This window comes from Petaurus breviceps, unplaced genomic scaffold, assembly GCF_028583685.1.
Source record: "Petaurus breviceps papuanus isolate PSGF00001 unplaced genomic scaffold, PetGlider_PUasm1.0 84, whole genome shotgun sequence".
Classification (NCBI taxonomy): Eukaryota; Metazoa; Chordata; class Mammalia; order Diprotodontia; family Petauridae; genus Petaurus; species Petaurus breviceps.
This window is the reverse complement of record NW_027186645.1, coordinates 3995672-4020674: the sequence shown is the minus strand read 5'-3', so window position 1 is coordinate 4020674 and position 25003 is coordinate 3995672.

Genomic DNA, 25003 nt, shown 5'->3' with positions numbered 1-25003 from the left:
CTAAATGCTAGTAATTATTATAATGCTATTCTGTAAGGGGGGATAGAAAGTCTGGGAGTCCTAGATTTAGTTCTGCTGAATTCCATATTCTATGGAGTCACAGGAACATTGAACAGATGTATATAATATGGATCTCTAAGGAAAAGATATGCCATGAAAATTACAGAACTAGTGTAACAAGTCCTCAGTGTATTTCAGCTTTCCTGCTGAATGCTAGACTCCTTCCTCTTTAACAGCTCAAGTAGACTAAGCCAGCAGGGTAAATAGAATATGGTACCCATGGTAACAAAAAGCACTGCTTTGAACTTGTCAATCCCTAAAAAGAAAATTGCATTCTTTTTCCCCCTCTGCTAGCAAACATTTTTGTTTATACATTTTAATTCTTAGACTTGACTTTCCCAGGTTACTCATGCTTTCAAAGGTCCAGTTTTTTAAATTACCTTCCCATTAAAATCGAAATGGCCTTTTATGAGAGGTAACACACTTACCTTCTCCCTACACACACTTTTTTGCACCCCCCTCCCACCTCTGCCCCCATCTCATGTCTGAGAGGACCAAAAGGCTTAGGCAGACTTTCTTTTAACAACTTGATTCTTAGGCCTTTTTAGCTAGTATCTTCATCTGTAAAAATGGAAATAACACCTGCCTCACAGGGGTTCTAGGAGGTTTAATTAATGTTTGCATAGGGCTAAGTATAACTACAAAGGATTATTCATTAATATTGCTAGTTAATGCTGAATAAGAGGGTCTCAGTTTCACCTTAGGCCTTTAACTACTTTATTCAGTCATTATCAGTCAGAAAATGTTCTTCTTATCTTTCTTTAACTGCTAAGTATGGACTAGGGCTGAAAAGGTTTATAAACTTGTTTTATGGACCAATTAGATGAGTTCATAAAAGGGGGCTAAGCTGGAACTAATTTTTGCCATTTATAAAGCTGAGAAAGTTTATATTGGTTCAATTCCTCCCATGAATGTATACGTTCTACAGGAAACTTTAGAAGAAGAAGATGGAGTTAAGGATACAATAAGAGAAATAATACCCACCATTTGAGTGTGTTAGTTTTTTTCCTTAAAAAGTACTAAAACTAGGGGCAGCTAGGTGGTGAAGTGCATAGAGCACCAGCCCTGGAGTCAGGAGGACATGAGTTCAAATTTGACCTCAGAGACTTAACACAAAAAACTAGCCATGTGACTTCAGGCAAGTCACTTAACCCCAATTGTCCTCCAAAAAGCAAAAAAAAAATTTTTTAAGTATTCAAACTATCCTTGATATTTGTTTGAGTCAGGGGGACTAAGGTTGGAGTTATTTGCACAGTTTCCTCATCACCTAAACGCATAAAAGAGACCTGTACAAATGGAATTTGGATCCTTCAGACTCAGCAGAAATAGCAGGCCCAGAAAGTCTTCTCTAGCCTACATGACAGAGAGGTTTCTGTATGAAGACAAGGATGTGAGCCTGAGCCTACCTGAGCTGAGTATTATATCTTTATTAAGTGTTCTTTCTGTACTATAACTAAGTACGCCTCTTTTTTTTAACTATCAGAGATAGTCTGTGAGTATCTTATATAATTCTAATTCCCAACTTAAAGCATTAGACTGGCCTGATTCAGGCCTGGCCCTTTTCATGGAGAAAATAAGAAAGAAAGAACTAATAACTCCTACCTACTATTCACATTTGGACAACCGTCCATTTCTGAACCCCCAAAAAGCTGTATACTGAGAGAGAATAATAAATGTAACAATGAAAGTTAAATGTTGAAGACACCTCAGTGGTGACATTCTCTCTCTTGGATAGAATCCTTTCATCTGTCCAAATCCTTTCATCCTCATTTTTAAGAAGAATTGTAAAATGTTGTATAGACCTGGTTTGCATAGAATCCAAGCTTATATAAGAGAAATATTCACTTTGTTCCCTGACAACATTTTTGACCCTTTTGTAAATACTATTTGTATACCATTATCAAATTGATTGACCAGCACAATAACAAAATTATTAATGACACAATGATGCCCTCTCTACTTTCCACTCACCTCTTAGGCATCTAACTACAAGTATATGAAATAAGAAAGGAGACTAATAATAGGAGGAATTGATAAATATCTTCTCTACTTAGCACTAACATCCCAGCCAAGGATTACCCTATATCAGACCACAGACTATCTCCCTCTCAGGCAATATATTGTTTTCGAAATTATCGCACTAAAGTCAATCCTTCAGTTAAGACATTGTCTCCAGAATACTCTTTTAAAATTCACCTGTGCAACTTGGGAGAATCTGTCCTCACAAATTAGTATAAATTAACTGTCCTGGGACAAAACACAGATCTTCAAAGGAAAAAAGACACAGATTAAATAAATCTTTACATGGAGTAGGATGAAGATCATAAAAACTTGAGGGAAAATGGCCAAAGGGAAGTATGGGGGTATTAGTACTTGGAAGAAATTGAATATTGATAGGGTTCAGTGTTGGGAGATAAAAAATAACTTTGGCTAAAGTCAGTTCTAACTCCTGTCTCATGATTTGTACTTCTCTGTTGTTGTCCTTTTTTGGTTTACCCATTCCAAAATCCAGGAGCAACTACTTGGTGTTAATGATGTCTCACCAAAGAAACACATCAGTAGCTGAATCCGGTAGGAAGAAAGGGGGGAAAAATAGTGACTCTTTCAAATACATACTTCATAGCATGTATACACAAAGAGTGAAAGTAGTTGAGTTTTTTTTATTTGGTTTGGTTTTTTTCATACAAAGCAACACCTCCATCTACTGGTGAAAGCTATTCTTGTTTAGTGCCCATCAAGTTTTCCCCCCACTATTAAACTTGGCAGTTGCACTAAAGCTGCATTAGAACTAAATTATGTTTTACTCTCATGTTTGTTTGAGGCTACCTGGCTCATTCATTTAGTCTGGCAATAGCTATTAACACCATTATGTTCCCAGAGTAAAAGCTAGTGATTATATCCTTTGTGAATGTTTAAGTTGTGAACAATCCAAGTCTCCTCTGTGATGTGGATGGATTCTAATGTCCCAGTGAAGCTAAATGAAAAGACCTGGCCCTCAATCAGAGGAAGAAATGAAGGCTTTGACAATTGTTTTTAAAGAAAAATTTATTTCACTTTTGAAAAATATCAATTTGTTCATAACATGCAATTAAAATACATCCCACATCTTACCCTGTAATTATTCCAATATGCACTAATTGAACTATTTGTGCAATGCTACATTAGAGTATTTTTTTCCTAAACCTAACAGCAGACTCTTGAGTTTGGAATACTAAAGACAGCTAAGTGTTCCATTTAATGTCATTAAGTACTATTACAGAATATGTTCCACTGAAAATCCAACCATTATCAAGTAGAGTGTCTACTAAACTTAAAATCGTACACCTAGAGCTAGAAAAGACCTCAGAGACCAACTAGTCCAACTTCTTCATTTGATAGATAAGGAAACCAAAGCCCAAGAAGAGAAGACTGAGGGACTTTTCCCAATGCCAGACAGTGGTAAGTATCAGAGAAAGAATTTGAACTCAGATCCTCTGACTACAGAGCCAGGGTTCTTTCTAACTTCACATACTGCATAATCATTCACTGCAGTTATAAAAATCAGAGGCAAAAGTGGCTTTACAATGATATTGATAGGTGATATTTTGGGGGAAAGAAATTTATACCTTGTCGGAGAAGTTAACAGTCTGAAGGCAGCTAGGTAGTACAGTGGCCTGGAGTCGGTAAGATTCATTTTGCTGAGTTCAAATCTGACCTCAAACACCGATTTGTTGTGGGACCCTGGGCAAGTCACTTAACTCTGTTTGCCTCAGTTTCCTCATCTGTAAAATGAATTGGAGAAGGAAATGGAAAACATTGCCAGTATCTTTGCCAAGAAAATACCAAATGGCTTCCAATCTGAAACAACTGAACAAGTGGGAAAAGTCTTGGGGGCAAAGATATGAAATTCAGACTATAAAGGGAAAATGTTGGATAAGAGACTCTGAACATACATGGAATTGGCCCTACCATAGATGGGAAATATACATATGTATATATGTGTGTGTATGTGTGTATATATATAATACTTAAATATAAACAGTCATAGAAATCAGATGTAAAAAAATTTTGAAATTTCTATTTTTCAATGATTCATGTCTGAAGAACTAATTAATTTGAAAACAGATTCATGTGAAACTGAAGCAATATTCAATACACAATAACTCCTTCAAAAGCAGTTTAATGAGACCTAAACTTTTACTAAACCCCAACCTATTAAAAGCAAAATTGTGGGGGAGGAAATGGAAAGATTTGCTTGAGTTGAGTAGATTGGCTGTTAAAAAAAAAAAAAAGCACATGAAAGTTTCCTTGGAAGTATTCCATCTCTGGAGTGGGCATTATTTAGTTTCATCACACTTTTTCAACAAAAGTATTTTCACAGCAGGCAGGGACAGAATCAATATCTTTAACTCCCAGAAGCTGCTATCATCCACTGTGTAGTCCTGTTCTCCACAGCAAAGAAAACCCAAAAAAAATCACTTTTTCTCTGGGTTGACAATCTCTGTTGGCATCAGTTTTCCTCAATAGCCATAGGAGTTTTATTGTTAGGGGGTTTTCCTTCCACGTTGTTCTTTATCAAGAAAACTTCCAATCATGAGTTCTCACCACCAAGATTTTCCTTAGCTATAACTGCTGTAAGGGTTATGGGATTTAAAGATCTTCCAATGCCCCGTTGGACTTGCTGACATAGCAGGAAGGGGCGGAGCAAGAGGAAGCGGAAGCCAAGCTAGCGTTCCTGCGGTGGCTGGCGGTGACGGCGGCAGCAGCAGCAGAGGCAGCAGCAGCGCAAAGCCCTTTTTGACTTAGCCAGAATTTCTGCTAAGGACTGCTGCTGAGGCCTGTGCCAGGGGCCGGAGCTGCTGGGAGCACGCTTCCCGGACGCTGGGTGGTTGCTGTGAGTGGGGAGAGGAGGACCTTTGCCTGAGGCAGCCTGTTCTGTTTTAAAGGCTTGAAAATGTGGGTGCTTTCTACTTTATCTACCTGTGCCAATATCATAACTACTCTGATGGCTTTCACTTTCTGGTTTTGGGACTCAGTCTTTTGGTATCTTAATAAATTTTCTAGTTTATTTCCCCATATGGCAAGCATGACGTATTTTGTAATGGATAATTATATCAGCATATTTGTAATCTCCATAGGCATTGTGAATATGGCATTGCTGATACAACTGCAGAACAAGACAAATTTTTCATCTCTTCTCCCAGCTACCTATCCTGTGTCCTTTACCTCCTTCAGTGACATTTCTTTTATATTCCCTTCCCATTATTCAGCAACAATGTATTCAAGCTTTCTCCACCCACTTTTCTAGTAAAATTTTCTCTTAGGAAAAAATGGGGTCAATTCATCCTCATAAAAGTGTAAATGACCTATAAGTTTTAGTATGGGGGGAACCTGTGCCCTCAAGGCTACATGTGGCCTTCTAAGTCCTTGGCTACAGCCTTTTGACTGAGTTGAAGTTTTACCGAAAAAATCCTTTTATTTAAGGGAATTTGTTCTGTGAAGTTTGGATTCAGTCAAAGGGTTGCATTTGAGGAACTAGAGGACCACATGTGGCCTCAAGGTCAGAGGTTTCCCACCCTTGGTACCTAACCCAGAAGCGTTTATATTTTAAAGAGAGATGAAAACCTTAATCCAAAGAAATGAACTTCCAATCTAAATAGGCCACTTTATGTCATCTGTGGTAAAGCTATAGTATCTGGAGCATATCCTCATTTAATATGGATATTGCCAACAATACTATCTGTGCAGGTCCCACCAGTTGACAGTAATGGCAATAAAGGGTTATGAGTAGACCATGTAGATTCCTATGTTCCTAGAGTAATGGTCCATTATTCATTGAAGGTTCTGTCCCTGGATTGATCTCAGTTTATCTACTGACTTTTAGTATAAGAGAAATATTCACTTTCAACCATGATCCTTACATCTGTACCCCTTTGCTATGCAAATTATCTGGTTTGTTAAAAAAAACTCCCACTAATTGTTATCTCATTTAATCTAACAACTCAACTGTCTGATTCCTCAATACCATTCTTGGTCTACGGCTTTGATTCTCAAATTTGGCCTTTCTCTTCATCACTCTCTGTTAACTGCTTCCTTTCTGTTACTATTCCAGATAATATACTTTTGGATAACCAATCATTTGGGAGCTGGGGAAAAAAAACAACTTTAAAATCTATTTTCAAATTATACGATAGGTATTTTTAAGATACCTGATAGACTTTTAACTTAGAAGGTAATAAGACATATTTAATCAACTAACTTTCCCTAGAATTAGAATCATTTAGTATATAAAACATTCTTTGTCATATATCCAAATGAATCCAGGATGACTTAGTTATCTAGTAAGAAAACTATGAATAATTCATGTATTCCTTTTAATTAGTTAAAAGAGGAATTTCATATACAAATTTTTTGGTACTATACAGTTCAGGGAGAAACAGTTCAGGAAAAAAACAATTCAAGAAGAAAAACATTAAGCATGGGCAGCTTTTTCCCCCCTATCAAAAAAATTCAGCAGACTTTTGGAATGAGAAATAATTACCACAATGATTTCAAAACTTATCAACCAGCTCTAAAAGAGGTGACACTTTGTTCTGAGCTTTGTTCTTAGCTCAATAGAAACTTTTTTAATCCTCTTTTGTTTTCTATTAACAACTGAAGTTCTGTCCAATATTCCTAAATATCTAAAAATCTACCAATATCAATACATAAATGTATTGTGTCCAAAACAAAAAAGTAATTTCTTATATCTAGAGATAAGATTGGCTCTTTGACAGTTTGAACTATGGCAATTTTAACAGAAAATTACTTTCTCTCCACACCAAAATACTACAAGAAAAACAAGAAAATGGGAGAGAACTAATGGATAAAGATAGATGTCTCCCTCAGGGAAAAGAAAAAATGTTGGGTGAATAAATCATTATCTCAACATCTTTGTGAACATTTGTCAGTTACTCAGGGCAATCAGTCCAGATGTCCTGATTTGGATCTTGTTTCTTTTTTTTAAGTAAAAAATATTATTATAGACTTTTTCAAAACTCTTGATGTTTGAATTATAATTGGATCATGCAAGCCCTACAAATTCTACACTTCATTTGTTTTCCCATTCACAAGAATGTTCCAATTTCCAGTATCTAGGGCTACTAGTCAAATTATTATAATCATAATCGCCATATACATTTCCTAGGCCAGAAAACCCAAACACAAAGATTTTATGTGATATTCCTAGAATAATAATACATAGGTTATATTGGCTATCTTAGTCTAATCATGGGTACATGCTACAGTTGTTAAGCTTCAGTGGTGTGTTTATCTTCATTTGACATACAATAAACATAACCGATTCATTTCCCTGACCCTGACCCCACACCCACCCATTCTGGGACTTGTTACTTACATTCCCAACAAAAACATACTGTATGTAAGTTTGTCCAACATACTAGAAAGAAAAAAGTATGAAACGGGAGGCTCAGGATAGAGGAAGGGAAGCAGATATAAGCAGACACTTAAGATAGGTTATTATCAGCTAATGTGCTCCTCCCAAATACAGAAAACCTGTACCAACCATTTGACCTAGCTTCTTGCTTCTATTTACTAAGTGAAATGTTACTGGACTCCCATTTAGAAATTTGCAGTTTCAAGTGATCCAGGAATTGTGAATTGTTTTGTCTCCCTTGGAATCATCTGGGTCTAGTCAAGCAATGTCTTATCTGGGTACTCTCCAAAAAACAGAAACCCTCTTAATAAGGACCCTTTGTCCTATATGTACCTATAGGCTTAGGAGATAACTGACATATTTTCAAAGGGCGTTTGATGGTGATCAGACCTGGAACCCAGAATAGGTAATAGCTCTACATTTCAGTTCAACAAACACTTTGTTAAAATGCTATTAAGTATAGACACTGAACTAGGTGAGCTAAGTGAAAACTAAACAGTCCCTGCCCCAGAGAAGCTTATATTCTACCATAGTGAGGGTCAAAGAGGAGAGAATAAAAGAACTATAATATGTTAGTCACCAAGTCAATCAGTCAATAAGCATTTATTAAGTTCCTACTATACATCAGGCACTGTACTAAGTGCTGAGCATACAAAGAAAAGTACCAGTTCTCAAGGAGCTCACAGGAAGCAGACAATATGAAAACAACTATGTACAAACAAAGAGAATAAAACAGCTATATACAAACAAGGTTATGTGTGCGTATTGATAAACGAAGACAATTAATAATGGGAGAGAGGGGTAGGTTAGGTATAAGAAGACTGGAAAGGTTAGGAGGAGGTCAGGTTACAACGGGATTTTAATTCCAGAGAATTTTATATTTAATCTTATATTTATATTATTTATATTATATTTACATAATTTATGTATATTTATATTAATTAATTTAATATAGTCGTATTGTTAATTAATATATTGATTATATTTTTATATTAATTAAAATATATTTATATTAATCTTAGCTACACCCAAAAAGCTATTAAATTAGCTATACCTCTTGACCCAGTAATACCATTACTTGCCTGAGAAGACTTGTATAAATTGATACAAAGTGAAGTAAGCAGAACTAGGACAACAATATATACAATAATGTAATATTCCAAAGATAGTCAACTTCTGAAAGATTAATTAACTTTGATCAACTCAAATAACCAATAACAGTCCCAAAAGATTCATGATGAAGCCTAGTACCCACCTCCAGAGAAAGAGTGAATGAATTCACAGTGCAAACTGAAGTATATTTTCTTTTCCTTTTTCTTTTTTTTTTTTCAGATATGGTCAATGTAGGAATATGTTTTGCACAACTATATATATTTGTAAAGGATTTTGTTTCTCTAGTCTTCTCAATGGGTAAAGGAGGGAAAGAATTCGGAACTGAAAATAAAAGAGTTTAAAATATCTTAAAGGTGATATGGAGCTACTAGAATTGATTGAATGGGGGACAGAGGCAACATGGTGAGATTTGTGCTTTAGAAAGATTAATTTGATAGATAAATAGAGGATGGTCTGGAGTAGGGAGAGAATTAAGGCAGGAAAACCAATCTGAAGGCTACTGCACTGGTCCAGACATGAGGTTATAAGGGCCTGCACCATAGTGGGAGAAGTGTCAGAGAAGAGAATAGGGTTGTGTCTATGAGAGATGTTTACAAGTCTTATCAACAGGATTTGACAACAAACTGGATATGAAGGGTTAGAGAGAGTAAAGAGTCAGAAATAAAACCTACATCATAAGTCTGGGTAACTGAGAGGATGGTGGTACCCCCACAGTAATAGGGAAGTTTGGATGAGGGAAAAGATTTGAGGGAGAAAGAAAGATTTCCATTTTAGACATATTGATTTTAAGATGTCTACAGGACCATCTGGTTTGAGATGTCCAATAGGCAATTGAAGATGCAAGCCTGGAGGTCAGGAGAGAGGTTAGGGATGGACAAATAGGGCTGAGAATCATTTGCAGAGAGATGATTGAATCCATGGGGGTTAAAGGAAAAAGTATAGAGGAAAAAAGAAAAGGGCCCAGGACAGAATCCTTGAAGACATGGATGGTTAGTAGCCATGATCTAGATGAAGATCCAACAACAGAGGCTGAGAAGATGAGACCAAACAGGTAAGAGGAGAACCAGAAGCAAAGGGCATACACGTAATACAAATAAACCTAGAATAAAGTAATTGAAGGACAGAGGGGACCTGAGTGAATTTGAGTACAGGAAGGAGAGTAATGTAAAATAAGATTGGAAAGGAAAGTTGGAGGACAGACTGTGGAGAACATTAAAAGCCATGTGGAAAAGTTTGTGTTTTATCCTAAACTCATTAGGGAGGCACTGAAGATTTTGGAGCAGAGGAGTGTATGGTCAGACATGTGTCTTGAGAAAGTTATTCAGGACTTGCTATTTCTTCTAATCGAGGTTTGTTAGAAGAAGAGTATACTGAGATGAGGAAAGGAAGGAGTGAGAAGAAGAGACTTCAGATGAATTTTGTCTGAACTGGGCAAAGGAGCATTGAACACATACACATATAGTTTGGTGTAGAAATATATCAAATTCCACAGGGAAGAAAGTGGAGATAGGGAGGGGAAGAGAGTTGGCCATATTAAGAGGGAAGATGGCATTGGGAGAGAAAAGTTGCAAGCAAAAACAATTTCCTGCTCCTAAATGGAAGATTAAAAGGGAGTGCTTATTAATCAAGGGATAGAGGAACAAATTATGATAGATAGATGAATAGAATATTACTTGTACCATAAAATATGATGAAAGATGTGGTTTCGGAGAATTCTGGGAAGTATGAATTGATGTACAGTATAGTAAGCAGCACTAAAATAATATATATTGTAACAACAAACACTATAAAGAAAAACATATTTTAAAAACTTAAGAACTTATCAAAACAATGACCAGTCACATTTCCAGACCTGTGATGAAGCTTTTTACCTCCTTGCCAGAGATGATGAACTCAAGATGCAGAAAAAAACATACATTTTTGGACATAGCCACTGTATGGGTTTGGTTTGCTGTAGCATCTTTATATGTAACAAAGTTTGGTTTTGGGTTTTTTTTCTGTCATTAATGGGGAGAGGGGGTGTAAGAGAAAGGAAGGAATAAGGAAAAAAAAGCGGATTGGTAGTAGTGATATCATAAAAAGAGAGCCATTGAAATCTTTTTTTTTATAATTCACAGAAGATAAGAGAAGGAAAGATATACAAATAGAAAAGTTTTATTTCATTATATATAGAAATAATATAATATAACTATATTATATATTATAATATAATACATATTATAATATATAATATAACATAAAAATAATATAGTATATATTTATATATAAATTATGCAATCTATTGTATTTTAAAGCAAGCAGTATGAAATGGAGCAGTTTCATATATAATCTGTTTTGTGTGTTCTGCTGTGTATATAGAAATGCTTGGTATTTAAATTCATAATAAAAATCATATTTTAAAAAGACTTTACAGTTATAGTATGACTTTTCTTAAGCTCACCTTAACAACCGTTCACATCTCAAGTGGGTGTTTTCCAGTGTCTATAACACCAACAACTCTTGCACTCTATTAATGCGTAATATTCACAGTCGAAAATATTGGTCATGCCTCTTGTCAGTGTTTTAAGCAAAGCAGCCATAGAGGGTAAGAGGTTGTCAAATTCCATTTTTGACTCTAGTCAAAGTCAGTAGTTGGAGGATGGAAAAAAAGAAGACTTTACTATTATAGGCAAGATTACAGAAAACAACAGCAACTGTTGCAACAAAGGTGATTAAACAATTTAGAAGATAAAAGCCTCTGGGGCCTGAATCTGTCATCTCAATGGAAAAGACATTTGTCCAAAAGGAAATTGGGGAATGTGGGGTGTAGTGTACAAAATGCTGGATTTGGAGTCAGAAAGACCTGGATTCAAATCTCACCTCTGACACTTACTTAGCGGTGCAACCTGGGCTCATAATTTAACTTTTCTGAACCTCCAATTCCTAATCTGCAAAATACAAATCTTCTAGGCCTGTCAGGAGACTCAAAAAAGATAATACAAGCAGAGCATTTTTGCAAATCCTGAAACGCTGCACAAATACAAGCTTTTGTGATTATTATTAGAAACTGAAGTATAAGAAGTGGCTGCATATCATGTTACAGCTGCAAGAAGCATGGTTAGCAATACTATGATGTAACTGTGTGGGGAACAACAGAGGTAGAAAGACTCTGTGTGTGTGTGTGTGTGTATGTGGTAATAGTTCAGCCAGTAAACCAGGAAGCATGTCAACAGAAGAACAAGCACTGGGTTTAGGGACAAAAAATCATGGGTTAGAATTCTAGCTGTTACTTGGCTTTCTTTGTAGCTTTGAACAAATCATTTAATCTGCCCCTTACCTGTAAAAATGAAAGGGTTGGACTATGTGGTTCTAAGGTCCCATCCAACTATATATCAATGTTTCTATAATCTAGGGACATTTTCAACATTCTGTTTAAAAACAGGCCTGCATGAGTCAGAAACAGACCTCTTATTAGCTCGTGATCTTGTGGATGATGATATTTGTTCTTTAAAAATAAATAAATAAAGACTAAGCACATTACCATACTGTAATGGAACTATGACAATTCCTGAATTTTCAGGTTTGGGTTTCCATTCCTGTTAATTTTTTCACGTTAAGTGGAATAATTTTCCAATTCCCTTCAGTGAGATTTGGAGGTAACAGGTGCTTAAAATAATGAGGCAGAGTCTCAAAATAAACAGAAATAGACAAAACTTTCTCTGAATGTTCTGGTCACAGGTTCAAACTTTACAGAAACACTGAACCCTTTACCATATGGGGAATAGCACTTCCAAAAAGACACTAGATACACATACTCTCTCCTGAGAGCTTTCCTATAAGTTTAGTGAACTGTGGAAGAGACACAAAGACATACCCACGTTAGGGTAACTGTTTCCTCAGGAAACCTGAAAAATACTGCCTCACCCTTCCTACGTCACAGAAGCTGAGCCAGTTCTTACTTTTACTCTGTGGTCAGTTCCAGTTGTCTAAAGATGCCAAATTCATTAAACCTATTTATTTATCCTTAAATATTCCTGGTGATGCTAACAACACACATTGTCTTAAAGGTATTAGCAGTGGAAAATGCTGAGTCAACCAACTACTCAACTTTTGTCATAATTGTTGGCTATGATGCTGACCACTTCTATGATAACAGTGTGATAACACTAGGGAGTTAAGACTTTTCATCTGCATTTTGGGAGAGATACCTGGTTGCGGACTTGTTGGTCTTACTGGTCTATGTACATTCAGCACAAGCTAGGAGTATGACCTAGCTTCTTCTGTCCAAACAGGAATCAGCTTGTGATGAGATCTGGCCTCAGGCTATGCTTACTGAGTGAATGCCTTAGCTAGTAGGATCATTTTGAGATTTTCTCCTTACCAGAGAAAATAAGTCATTGATATCTAATCAGAATTGTCTTTTAAGTTTTGACCTTTTTCTACAAAGTTTCTCCATTTTTGGAATGTCATTTTTAATTATTTAAAAATCAGAAAAGAATCGCCTTTTTGTAAAATTACAACAGTACTATATTACATCATAACAGTATAAGACAGCTCTCTGGTATAGTGAAATAAGCACTAATTCTAGCTTAGAGTCAGAGGACCTCCACATCCCACTTCTTTTTTTTTTTAAAGCAATCGGGGTTAAGTAACTTGCTCAAGGTTACACGGCCAGTTATTTCTGGGTGTGGTGCTAAATATCTGAGTCTGGATTTGATCCCGAGGTCATCCTGACACTGGAGCCGGTGCTCACATCCCACTTCTGATGATTACTACCTGTGTGGCATTGGGCAAGTCACTTATCCTCTCTGGGCCTCATTTTATTCAACTATAAAATGAGGTTAGACTAGAATGTTCTCTGATCCCTTCTAGCTCTGCCTCTGTGAAGAAACTAGAGTTCAAGACTTTGACCAATGCTTTGATATATCTTTGGTCTCTTGATGTGGGTTGGAATCAGGAACATCAAATATTGAAACATCTTCTAAACTCTTACACCTCTCCCTTTTTCATATTCTATTCTCACAGGAAGAATCACTACAATAAGGATAGGGTTTTTAATTGGATCCCCAGTCAAGACTTTTATATATGTATTTTGGGGTGTTTGTGAAAGTAAAGTAGAGAAGAATAAAAGATCATGAATGAATGCTCTGAAGGATTCCCATTGACCAACAAATTCACACCTTCACCCAGAATGCAGTTGAGATATAGGAATAGATAGGTAGGCAGGTAGACAGACAGACAGATAGAGAGATAGATGAAACATTTATTAAGTACTTACTATGTGCCAGATACTATGCCAAGCATTGGATATAGGGAACCATTTAACTCTCAAAAGAGATGCACAAATTCTCCTTTCAAATGATGATGAGAAACTAGGTCTCTAACCTACTTGTTAAAGAATCCTACTTATTATTATAGCACCTCACATTTGCATAGTACTTTATCAGTTTACAAAGTGTTTTTTTTTTTCAAAAAACATAACCCTGTGAGGGGCAGCTAGGTGGCACAGTGAATAGAGCACTGGCCCTGGAGTCAGGAGGACCTGAGTTCAAATCCGGACTCAGACACTTAATGCAAAAACTAGCCATGTGACCTTGGGCAAGTCACTTAACTCCAACTACCCTCCAAAAAGCAAAAATAAATAAATAACCCTGTGAGGAAAACAGAAAAAATATAATTATTCTTGACTTGCAATTAATGAAACTGAGGCTTCAAAATATTAAGTGACACTCCCAAGGTCACATAGCTAGTAAGTCATACAGCCACAGCTCAAATACAGGACTTCAGATTCTAAATCCAGTGCTTTCTCTACTACATTATGCTAGTTATCAATGTTGCTTAAATATTAATACAGATAATTAGAGGCTGAGCAGTAGCTAATACAATTAACTTAAAATTAAGGTTATCTCAGATTATATTATGTAAAACATCTTCAAAATGTAATAATTATATATTACTTTTAAATCGTTACCTATGCATATTTAGTTGTAACTAAGTAGATATTATAGAATGTCAGTAGAGAATTTTATTAATGGTTTATATTTAATACAAGCAATGATTCATGAGTATATTAAAGTGATTATTATTAACATGAAGATATGCTGAAAATAAAGAATTAAATGGCAAAATTAAGTAGTTGAAAGTGGTTGCAATACTAATTCAAACTGATAATTTTATTCAGTGAAAATTATATATTGCTAATGGAGCAGCAGTTGAGATTCTCCCTAGTCATTGACAGCTCACTCAGGAATTATGTGTGGCATTCCTTTTTTTGCAACCCATTTTAACATGTCCCTATTAGCACTTCTCCCTCCCTTCTTGCCCAACTTTTCCTTTCTTTATACTCAATGGAAGACAGCAAAGAAAATGAGCCATTTATTTCAGAATAGTTTTTGAGGATTTGAAAGAACCTTAGCTCACTTAATTCCTGCTCAAGTACCACCTTATCCATAGGATTATAGGAACATAAATACAAAGATGAAAAGACTCCAGAGGCCATGTAACCCAACTCTTATCTTTTTACAGATGAAAAAACTAAAGTCCAATGAGGTTAAAGCCTTGTTTAAGATCACACATTTAATAAGCATCAGAGATGAAATTTAAACCTAGGTCCTCTGACTTCAGAGCCCAAGCTTTTGTAGATCCCCTAGATCAGGGGTTCTTAACCTTTTTTGATGACATGAATTCCTTTGACAATTTGGCAAAGCCTATGAACCCTCCTCAGATTGATGTTTTTAAATACACAAAATAAAATACATAGACTTGCAAAGGAAATCAATTATATTTAAATATTATTATCAAAATATTTTTAAAACAAGTTCATAGACCCCAGGTTAAGAACTCCTTTTGTTGCTGTTGTTCAGTTCTGTTTGACTCTTCATGACCCCATTTGGGGTTTTCTTGACAAAATACTAGAGCAGTTTGCCATTTCTTTCTCCAACTCATTTTATAGATAAGGAAACGGAGGCAAACAGGGTTAAGTGACTTGCCCAGGGTGGCATAGATAGTGTCTGAAATACTTCTGCTATCCTATGGTATTTTTTAAACCTACATGACAAGTGTATAATGAAATCTTTTTCACTTGGTAAGATGAGGCAGGAGAAGTATTGTAGAGCAAGGACCCAGTTTAGATCAGAGCCAGCACAGTTTGAGTTAACTGCCTCACTCTTCCCCAGGTGAACTGACCTGGATACCAAGAGCTTTCCTTAGGATGAGCACCACGTAAGGATTATCTGTTCTGTGTATTTTGGCCTTCTTTGGTAGAATTTCTCTCTAGAAAGATTTACCTGGTCATTACCCAACACATCCCAGAAAGAAGTTGGGTTCATTTTTACTTCTGCTTAGTGAATTAATTGTTTACCAAAGGTGCCCATTGTACTAGAAAAGGACAAACAAGGGGCGGCCAGGTAGCACAGCGAGTAAGAGCACCAGCTCCAGTGTTGGGATGACCTGGGGATCAAATCCTGGCTCAGACACTTAGCACCCATCCAGAAACACCTGGCCATGTAACATTGAGCAAGTTACTTAACCCCAATTGCTTAGGGGTGACCAGGTGACTCAGCGAGTAAGAGCACCGGCTCCAGTGTCGGGATGACCTGGGGATCAAATCCAGACTCATATACTTAGCACCACACCCAGAAATAACTGGCCGTGTAACCTTGAGCAAGTTACTTAACCCTGATTGCTTTAAAAAGAAAAAAAAAAGAAAAAGAAAAGGACAAACATTACCAACCCCCCCACATACACACACACCCTAAAACCCTTACTAATTTTTGATGTGTGATCCAATAGTCTCTACCAAAAAAAAAGAAGGGAGGAAAGGTTTCATAACTAAATGGCACTCGAGATCAAAGTTGTCTAAAATAACTAGGATTTTTTCTGACAGTCATGTATAGAATTCAAATAGTAAAAGTATAAAGAAAACATTATTTTCATTTTATATAATAATAATAGCTAGCACTTAAAGCATACCATTGGCAAAGTGTTTTATAAATATCTCATTTGAGGAAAGTAATAAATGAATACACTTATATGTTTCATAATAACTTAATGAATTGGAAGAGTTCATACAGTACTTAAGTGCCTAACTCGATACTAGGAAATGAAGGAAGCAATGGGAGACTAGAGTTTGCGGCATGAATTGAACTAAGAATAAAGATTTTAAACTCTTTATAGTTAGAAACAAATCCGTTTTAGTCAACTAATATAGGAGGTAAGATAGAAGGGAGAACTAAAAAGTAAAGGCAGGGATGGAGAAAGAACAGAAAGAAGGAAGGAGGAAAAAGAGAAACAGATGAATTAATGAATGAATTAGAAAGCATTTGTTAAGTGCTTACTACATGCAAAACACTGGGCTAAGTGCTAGGGATGCAAATTGAAATGCAGGACAGTTCCTGCTCTCAAGGAGCTCATATTCTAATGCAAGAGACAACATAACATAGGAGGTTTCAGCTGAAAGTCAGATGGAAAGGTACCATGATCCTCAGGGTGCTGCAGCTAATGCATCTTCTTTAATGTGATTTTTTAATGTTTAATGATTCAAATAAATAACTGATTTTTTAAATTGTCCATTTCTAATACTGAACCATCTGACAGTGCCAAATACTTTGGTGGCAAAACAAACCAAAAACAAAACCACTCTGGCTCTCCAAGAGCTCTGGTTGCTGAGAAGGGCAGAGAAATCAGGAAGGACAGGTCTTCACAGGAGGGTTTCCTAAGATGATAGCTTTGGAGGCTGGTCTGGGGGCACTGTTATTCCCAAGATTCTAGGGTTCAGGGTTGCTGGCCATTTCCATCCTCTCTGAGGGAAAGTGATGGCTGAGCTGCTGATGCTGGTTTAACTTGCCTGGCACACACCACCTCCTATTTCTCCCTCATAATGCCTTGCTGTTTAAGCTAAGCTGGCTTGCCAACCCTGTAGGAGGCAATAGAAATACAAATAGACAGGAGAGAAATATTGCTCTCTCCTTGGCAGGAGACCCTGCATTCAATGGTTACTAACCCCAACCTCTCCAACTAGTATCCTATCTAGTCAACCATCATATTGCTTATATTTGCATCTATAGTAAGTTTAGTAGTCAGAAAACCCGTGTTTTTATTTCATCCCTGACACTTATTAGACATGTGATGTTGAACAATTCACTTGTCCTCTCTGACCCTCAATCTCCTTGTCTGTAGAATGGTAATAATTATATTTATTCAATCTATGCCTCCACTGCCACCATTGTGTAGTTCTTATCCATATCTTCCCACCAATCTGCCACTGGAGATCTTCCCAATAGACTGGAGGTCTTCCCCCAGAACTGCTGATATCACATTGATACCACTAGAACATGCACACTACCTATTGGTTATTCTGTACTACTGGCCAGTCCACCCTCTTGTGGTCATACATTTTTCTAAGTACATCCTTTGTAAGACTTCAACTTGCCTTGTACAATTCCTAGTTGGTAACGTAATGGAGTCTGCTGAAAGCCATGAGTCAGTCAGTCAATACATATTTATTAAGTGACTACTTTGTGCCTGGCACTATGCCAAGTGCTGAGGCTATAAAGAAAGGCAAAAAATAGACCCTGCTCTCAAGAAGTTTATAGTCTAATAAGGGAGATAATATGCAAACAACTATGTACAAGCAAGATATAGACAGGATAAACTAGAGATAATCAACAGAGATAAGGCACTAGAATGACAGGAATAAGGAAAGGCTGCTTGCAAAAATAGGACTAAAGGAAGCCAGAGAAACCAGAAGGGAGAGATGAAGAGGGAGAGAGTTCCAGGATGGAGACAAAGTCAGTGAAAATGCCCAGAGTGAGATGACTTGTCTTGTTCAGGGAACAGCAAAATCAGTGTCATTGAATTGCAGAATATATGGGAGTAAGTAAAATATAAGGCTAGAAAGGTGGAAGAGAGTGAGCAGGCTTTGAATGCCAAAAAAAACAAAACAAAAAAAAAAAAAAACAAATTTTACATTTAATCATGGGGATAATAGCAAGCCACTAAAGCTTTTTGGGTGGAGTTAGTAACATGGTTAGATCTGAATTTTAGGAAGATCATTTTGAAAACTCAGTGGAAGATAGAGTAGAAAGACTTGTGGTAGGAAGACCACTAGCAATAATTCAGACAGAAGGTAATGAGAGCCAATACAGAGATGCAGCCAATACAGATACAGCCAATGCAAAAATGTTAAAAGAAAAAAGATAAAATGAGAGAAGTTACAAAAATAGATTCAACAGGATTTAGCAACAGATTTGATATGAGGAGAGTGAGGAGTCAAGGATGATACCTAAGTTGTGAACCTTACTGACTACAAGGATGGTGCCACCCTCAACAATAACAGGGAAATTAGGGAGTGGAGGGTTTGAAGAAAAAGATAATAAGATCAATTTGGGACAAGTTGAATTTAAGATGTCTACAGGACATACAGTTTGAGATTTATATAAGCAGCTGGAGATGGGAGACTAAAGGTGAAGAAGAAGGGAAGGCCTCGATAAGTAGATCTGAGAAGAAGGTCATTGACAGTATCAGAGGCTGTAAAGATGGCAAGAAGCATGAGGATTGAGAAAAGACCATTAGATTTTCCAATTAAATGATTGATAATAAACTTGAGGTCAGAAGCCAGACTGTTGAGAGTTAAGAAGAGAGTGTGAAATAGAGACACCTATTATAGATAAGCATTCTCAAGGAGTGTAGCCACACACAAAAAAAAGGCAGAAGTGATACAGAAAGATAAGCTAGCAAGAATGGAGGCATCAAGTGAGGGTTTTTTGAGGTTGAGGGAGACATGGGCATGTCTATAGGTGGCACATAAGCAGCTAGTAAATAGGGAGAAATTGAAGATAAGTGAAAGAGGATGATAGGCAGGGCAATTTGCTGGAGAAGATGAGATGGAATGACATCACTCATGAATGCAGAGGCATTTGCCTCGGCAAGCAGAAAAGGCACCTATTTATGTGAGGTATGGATGGAAGCAAAGAAAGTGGTAGAAGTGGTAGAAGGTTATATCTGTGAAATTTGAGGTGGAAAGAAGAGAGAAGAGGAAACTCTCATTGATTGGCCTCAATTTTTTTCAGGGAAATGTGAGACAAGGTTCTCAGCTGAGAATGGGGAAAGGAAGAGCTATAGGAAATCTGAAGATAAATAAAAAGATTTGGAAAAGTTTCTGGGGTGAACTGCTCTGTTGTCTTTTCAGTTACCCTCAAACTCAATTCCATGAATACTGTGTTCTCCCATTTCTTAAAACCACACTGCAATGCCTAAGTAATACTGTCTTTAAAAATATAGGGTTTTGTTTCAGGACAAGTATAGGGTCATTAAAAGCAAAGCCAATCTAGCTTTCACTCTTATACTCAATTCTGGAACTAGTTCATTGTCCATGTGCAATATATTTATCCCATACTGACATGCTGATGGGAGATAAGTCCTAATAAACCTTAAAATTCTGGGGGGGGGGGGGTTAAGAAGTGTTATTATCATTATCATTTTCCCTTCCCCCCACTCACAACCTGGCTTCAGACAGTTGCTAGCTCTAGTGTGACCCTGTTTGCCTCAGTCTCCACAACAGCAAAATGGGAATGATAATAGCACCTACCTTGCCAGGTTGTTGTGAGGATCAAATTCTCATTTGTAAATTTTAATATGTGTAAAGCACTTAATACAGTGCCTGGCATAGTATGCTATACAAATGAATATTCCCTTTCCTTCCTTTTCCTCTTCATGCTCCCCTGGAATCTTAAGAATCTGCAAAGGTTCTGGATTTAGGAAGCAAAAAATCAGAAGACCAAGCTTCCAATATCTGATATAGCATTTATTATTTGTCTGACCGTGGGAAGGTTGCTTAACTTCTCTGGACTTCATCATCCTCATGTATAAAATCAGGTCCCTTCAGTCAAGGGTATATTGGAGACAGCTAGAAACATCTCTCCAGTCACAAATTTTCAGTGTAAGCATTAACACTTTGAAAACTGGCCAACTCGGGGCAGCTAAGTGGCACAGTGACTAGAGCACCAGCCCTGGAGTCAGGAGGACCTGGGTTTGGATCTGGCCTCAGACATTTAAAACACACACACACACACACACACCTAGCTGCTTGACCTTGGGCTAGTCACTTACACAATTGCCCTCCAAAAAGCAAAAAAAAAAAAAAAAAAAAAAAAACAGAAAATTGGCCAACTCTACAAAAACAGGGCTTGATTTACTGTTTTGTTAATTGTCTAGATTTAAGAAAGTGATGGAGGAAATTTTCATAGTGCAGATTAAACTTAAAAGTGTCTCCAGCATACGTTTTTTCCAGAGAGCAAGTTGTTAAACATTTACTAGCACACCCTTGATTCCAGCTCTAAATATGTGGTCCTAGGATTATTATCCACTCTTTCCCAGGAATCCAGACAGAAGACCTATGAAAGGGCGTAGGTTTGAAGTTGTGCAAAATCAGAGGACCTGCATTTTAATCTCAGCTCATGTGACCCTGGGCAAGGTATTTAAACCCTGTGAACATTAGTTTCCCCACTTATAGCAATGCGAGATGAGCTTTCTCATTAAGTCTGCAGAAATCCCTATGAGCCTCCCACTGTCTATGAGAAAATGACTCTTCTGTCAGGAAAGAGGTGTAAAGCCACTTCAACTCCCTCAGGTGCTATGGACCCCACTCCATCTTGATCCCTCTGCTTTAACCTTCATGTAAACTCTGGTACCTGTTTATTCCTAGTTTGACCTTATTTGTATCTTACCCTAATGATCTGAAATTCTCATTCATATGACACATTTTCTGAAAGGATATATCTGATAATGCTACATTATCCCAAGTGTATGAATATAGCAAAAGGCTGATTGCTTCATGATTAATCCTAATTGCTTCTAAACACAGCAGTGAAGAGTTTAATCATCCTCTGCATGGTGTTTAGTTAACCTTTTTAACATCTCCCTTTTGGCCTCAAACTTTAGGCTCTTTTTTCTATTTAATTTTTGAGTCATTTTTTTAACTTTGCTTCTGCTTTCCTTTAAGGTGTATATTCTTATTTGTTTCCATTATGATTATCTAGGGTAGGATGTCTGTTGCCCAATAACCCCACCCCATATAGAATCTATACATACAGATAATGCTACCTTTAGTGGTCTTTTTTCCTGTAAAAAATATAGAGCAGAAAGAAAAATGTTATTTAAGAACCGTTTTGTATTCTTGTTGTTCTCAGAGAAATGTAAACTCTCTTCAGCAAGTGTGTTTCACCAAGCTTAGTTTGTATTTTCAATAAAGATCACTCCCTTGTGACCTGAAGTCAGGAATCAACTTTTAAAAAAAGATCAAATCAAGCTCAATCTGGTGGCAAATTGGTTCCTGGTAAATTCTTTGGAATGATTTATCCACTCACAGTCCTCCATTTTTTCTTTTCTTTTGTTAAATTAGCTACTGAGAAATTGACTATGATTATAATTTATTACCCACTCTAGTCAACATCCTTATGATCCTTTTGTTTCTCAATTATGTCATGAAGGTAAGGAATCAAAAGCCTGTCTTTCCATTATGCGCTCCTTCCAATTATTCTCACGTTGGCTAAAGATGAGGAGCCACACTGTGTTTTTGCATGCTGTGTCACTAATAACTTCAGCCATGACTCAAAGTCTCCACAGGAGTGATATTCCCATTACAGCAAGCCCCTGCTATTGAGGCAGAGTCCTAGGGTATATGTTAGGACTGCTGAGTAATTTATTCTGAAACTTTATTTCACATTGGTTGATGGGAATGTAACTTATTAACAAAAACTCCTAACTTGGAGAGTGAGGGGGTACCTTTTGTCCAATGATCTCTCACATTTATTTCCTCTCCAGTATTTCTTGGCTGCCAGCATCCCCTAATTGTGCTCTCTGCTTCTGCATTCCTCTACATAAGCTGCTAAATTAATATTCCCAAAGCCTAGGTCTGACCATCTCATTTTCTGGCTCTAGAATTTTCAGTGGTTCTCCATTGTCCTGAGTCAAAAAATAAACTCCTTTTGACATTTAGTTGTCCTTGGTTCTCAGAGAGGACTAAAATGACATCATTATGTTGGGGTCAAAGTGCAGTGTGTCCAACTGTGGCTGATCAGACCAATACTACCTCAGAAAACTCTACCACAGGTCAGGCACAAATAATCCATATGAACATTTGGAGTGGTGAGGCATCTAAATTTGCATACTTTGCATTTCTTCTGCACTATTATTCTGCTTTGTTCATAGAGGACAGAACCTTCTTTGATAAGGATATGCTCATGCCCACAGAACCTGTGCAAACATGCCATCATGGAATTGGCACACAATACTGATGAAGTTCTCTGGGCAACCAAGTTTTGCTATGATTTTCCACAAGTTCTGATGGCTGACAGTATCAAAGGCCTTGATCTATGAACATTGTGTGCAGACCTCTGTTCTTTACAATCTCTCTCTTTTTCAAGTGTCTCCCATGTCTCACAATCAATTCCAAAGTTCTTCAGAAAGACCTTAAGAGTGTCCTTGTGTCACTTCCCATCTCCATGTGAACACCTGCTTTTTCATAAGTTCACCATAAAATAGTCTTTTAGGCAAATATACATTTGAAATTCAATCAATGTGGCTAGCTCATTGGAGGTATACTCTCTACAATACAGTTTGAATGCTTGGCAGTTCTGTTCAAGAAAGGATCTCAGTGTCTAGTACCACATCTTGCCAAGTGAACTTCAAATTTTCCTAAGACAATCTAAATGGAAATGATTCAGTTTCTTGACATAGCACTGTTATAAATGTCTAGTTGCCTAGGTGTACAATATGAGATCAGCACAAAGGCTCTGTAACCTTCAATTTGGTAGGTAGTCTAATACCTCTTTTCTTCCACACTTTCCTTTGGAGTCTCCCAAACACTGAGCTAATTGGCAATGTGTGTGTCAACCTCATCATCTATGTGGACACCTCTGGAAAGTATACTATCAAGGAAAATGAACTTATTCACAGTATTCAAAATTTCTCCATTTGCTGTAACTGACAGTTCCATGTATGGATGATGTGGTGCTGGCTGGTGGAGAACCTCTGTTTTCTTGGTATTAGTTGTTAGGTCAAAATTAGCACAAGCAGCTAAGAATGGATCCATACTTTGTTGCATCTCAGCCTCAGAGGCTACACTGAGTGCACAATCATATGCTAACACAAAGTTACACACCAACTATCCCTCTACTTTAGTCTTGGCTTGTAGCCATTTCAAGTCAAATAACTTACCAACAGTACAGTAGGTGACCTTGATATAGTTTCCATCAACATTGAAGGTATCTGACAACATTGCTAAAAACATCATGCTAATAAGTATGGAAGCAAGCACAGAGCCCTGCTTCACTCCATTGGTGACTGGGAAAGAACAAGAGCATTATCCATTACACAGAACCCGTGCAAACATGCCATCATGGAATTGGCATAAAATACTGATGAACTTCTCTGGGCAACCAAGTTTTGCTATGATTTTCCACCAGCTCTGATGACTGACAGTATCAAAGGCCTTGATCAAATCAATGAACATTGTGTACAGATCTCTGTTCTTTACAATCTCTCTCCAACATATATTTCAAGTGATTTCATATTGTTCCCTATCATGAACTCTCCATTCTAGCCCAATTGGCCTACTTTGTTCCCCGAACACAAAATGTCATTTCTTACCTCTGAGACTTTGCACAGAGACTCTAGCATCTTTGCCTGGAATGCCCTTCCTCCTCACTTCTACTTTTGAAGAAGTCCCTACCTCCCTTTATGTCTCCACTTAAGGGTCACTCTTTGCATGTATTACTTTGTATATGTTTTATGTTTATTTACCAGGATTCATATTATCTCCTCCCCTAGAAGAATATAATATCTTTGAGGGTAAGGAATTTTTGTATCCCTAACTCCAAGCATGGTGTCTGATACAAGTATTGATACAAATGTCAATACAAGTGCTTGCATTCAATTCAATTGATCTCAAGGCACTTTGGAAATCTTAGTTCATTTGAATCACCCCAAACTAACGTGAATTGAACTTTTTTGACATTTCATAAGTGAACCTATTGAAAAACAGCAAAGTTATTTGTTTATAATTTACATTTCTCACAATAGAATCATAGAAAGTGAGATCTCAAAAGATCCATAGAGATCATCTGATCCAACACCTATGGTACAATGGACAGAGTGCTAAATTTAGGCTTGGAAGATCTAAGTTCAAATCCCAGTATCACCTACATAACCTTGGGCAAGGCATTTAACTTCTCTGTGTCTGTTTCTTTATCATTAAGAATGAAGGAATTAGACTAGATTACCTCTAAAATCTCCTATGGATCTAAATCCATGACTGTTATTATTTTTATTTATTTTATAGATGAAAAGTTGAAGTCAAGAGAAGATATAATTATTCTAAGATCTAATTATTTAGCAGCAGTGGTAAATCTTAAAAATGTCTGCCAATAATGTCTAGCA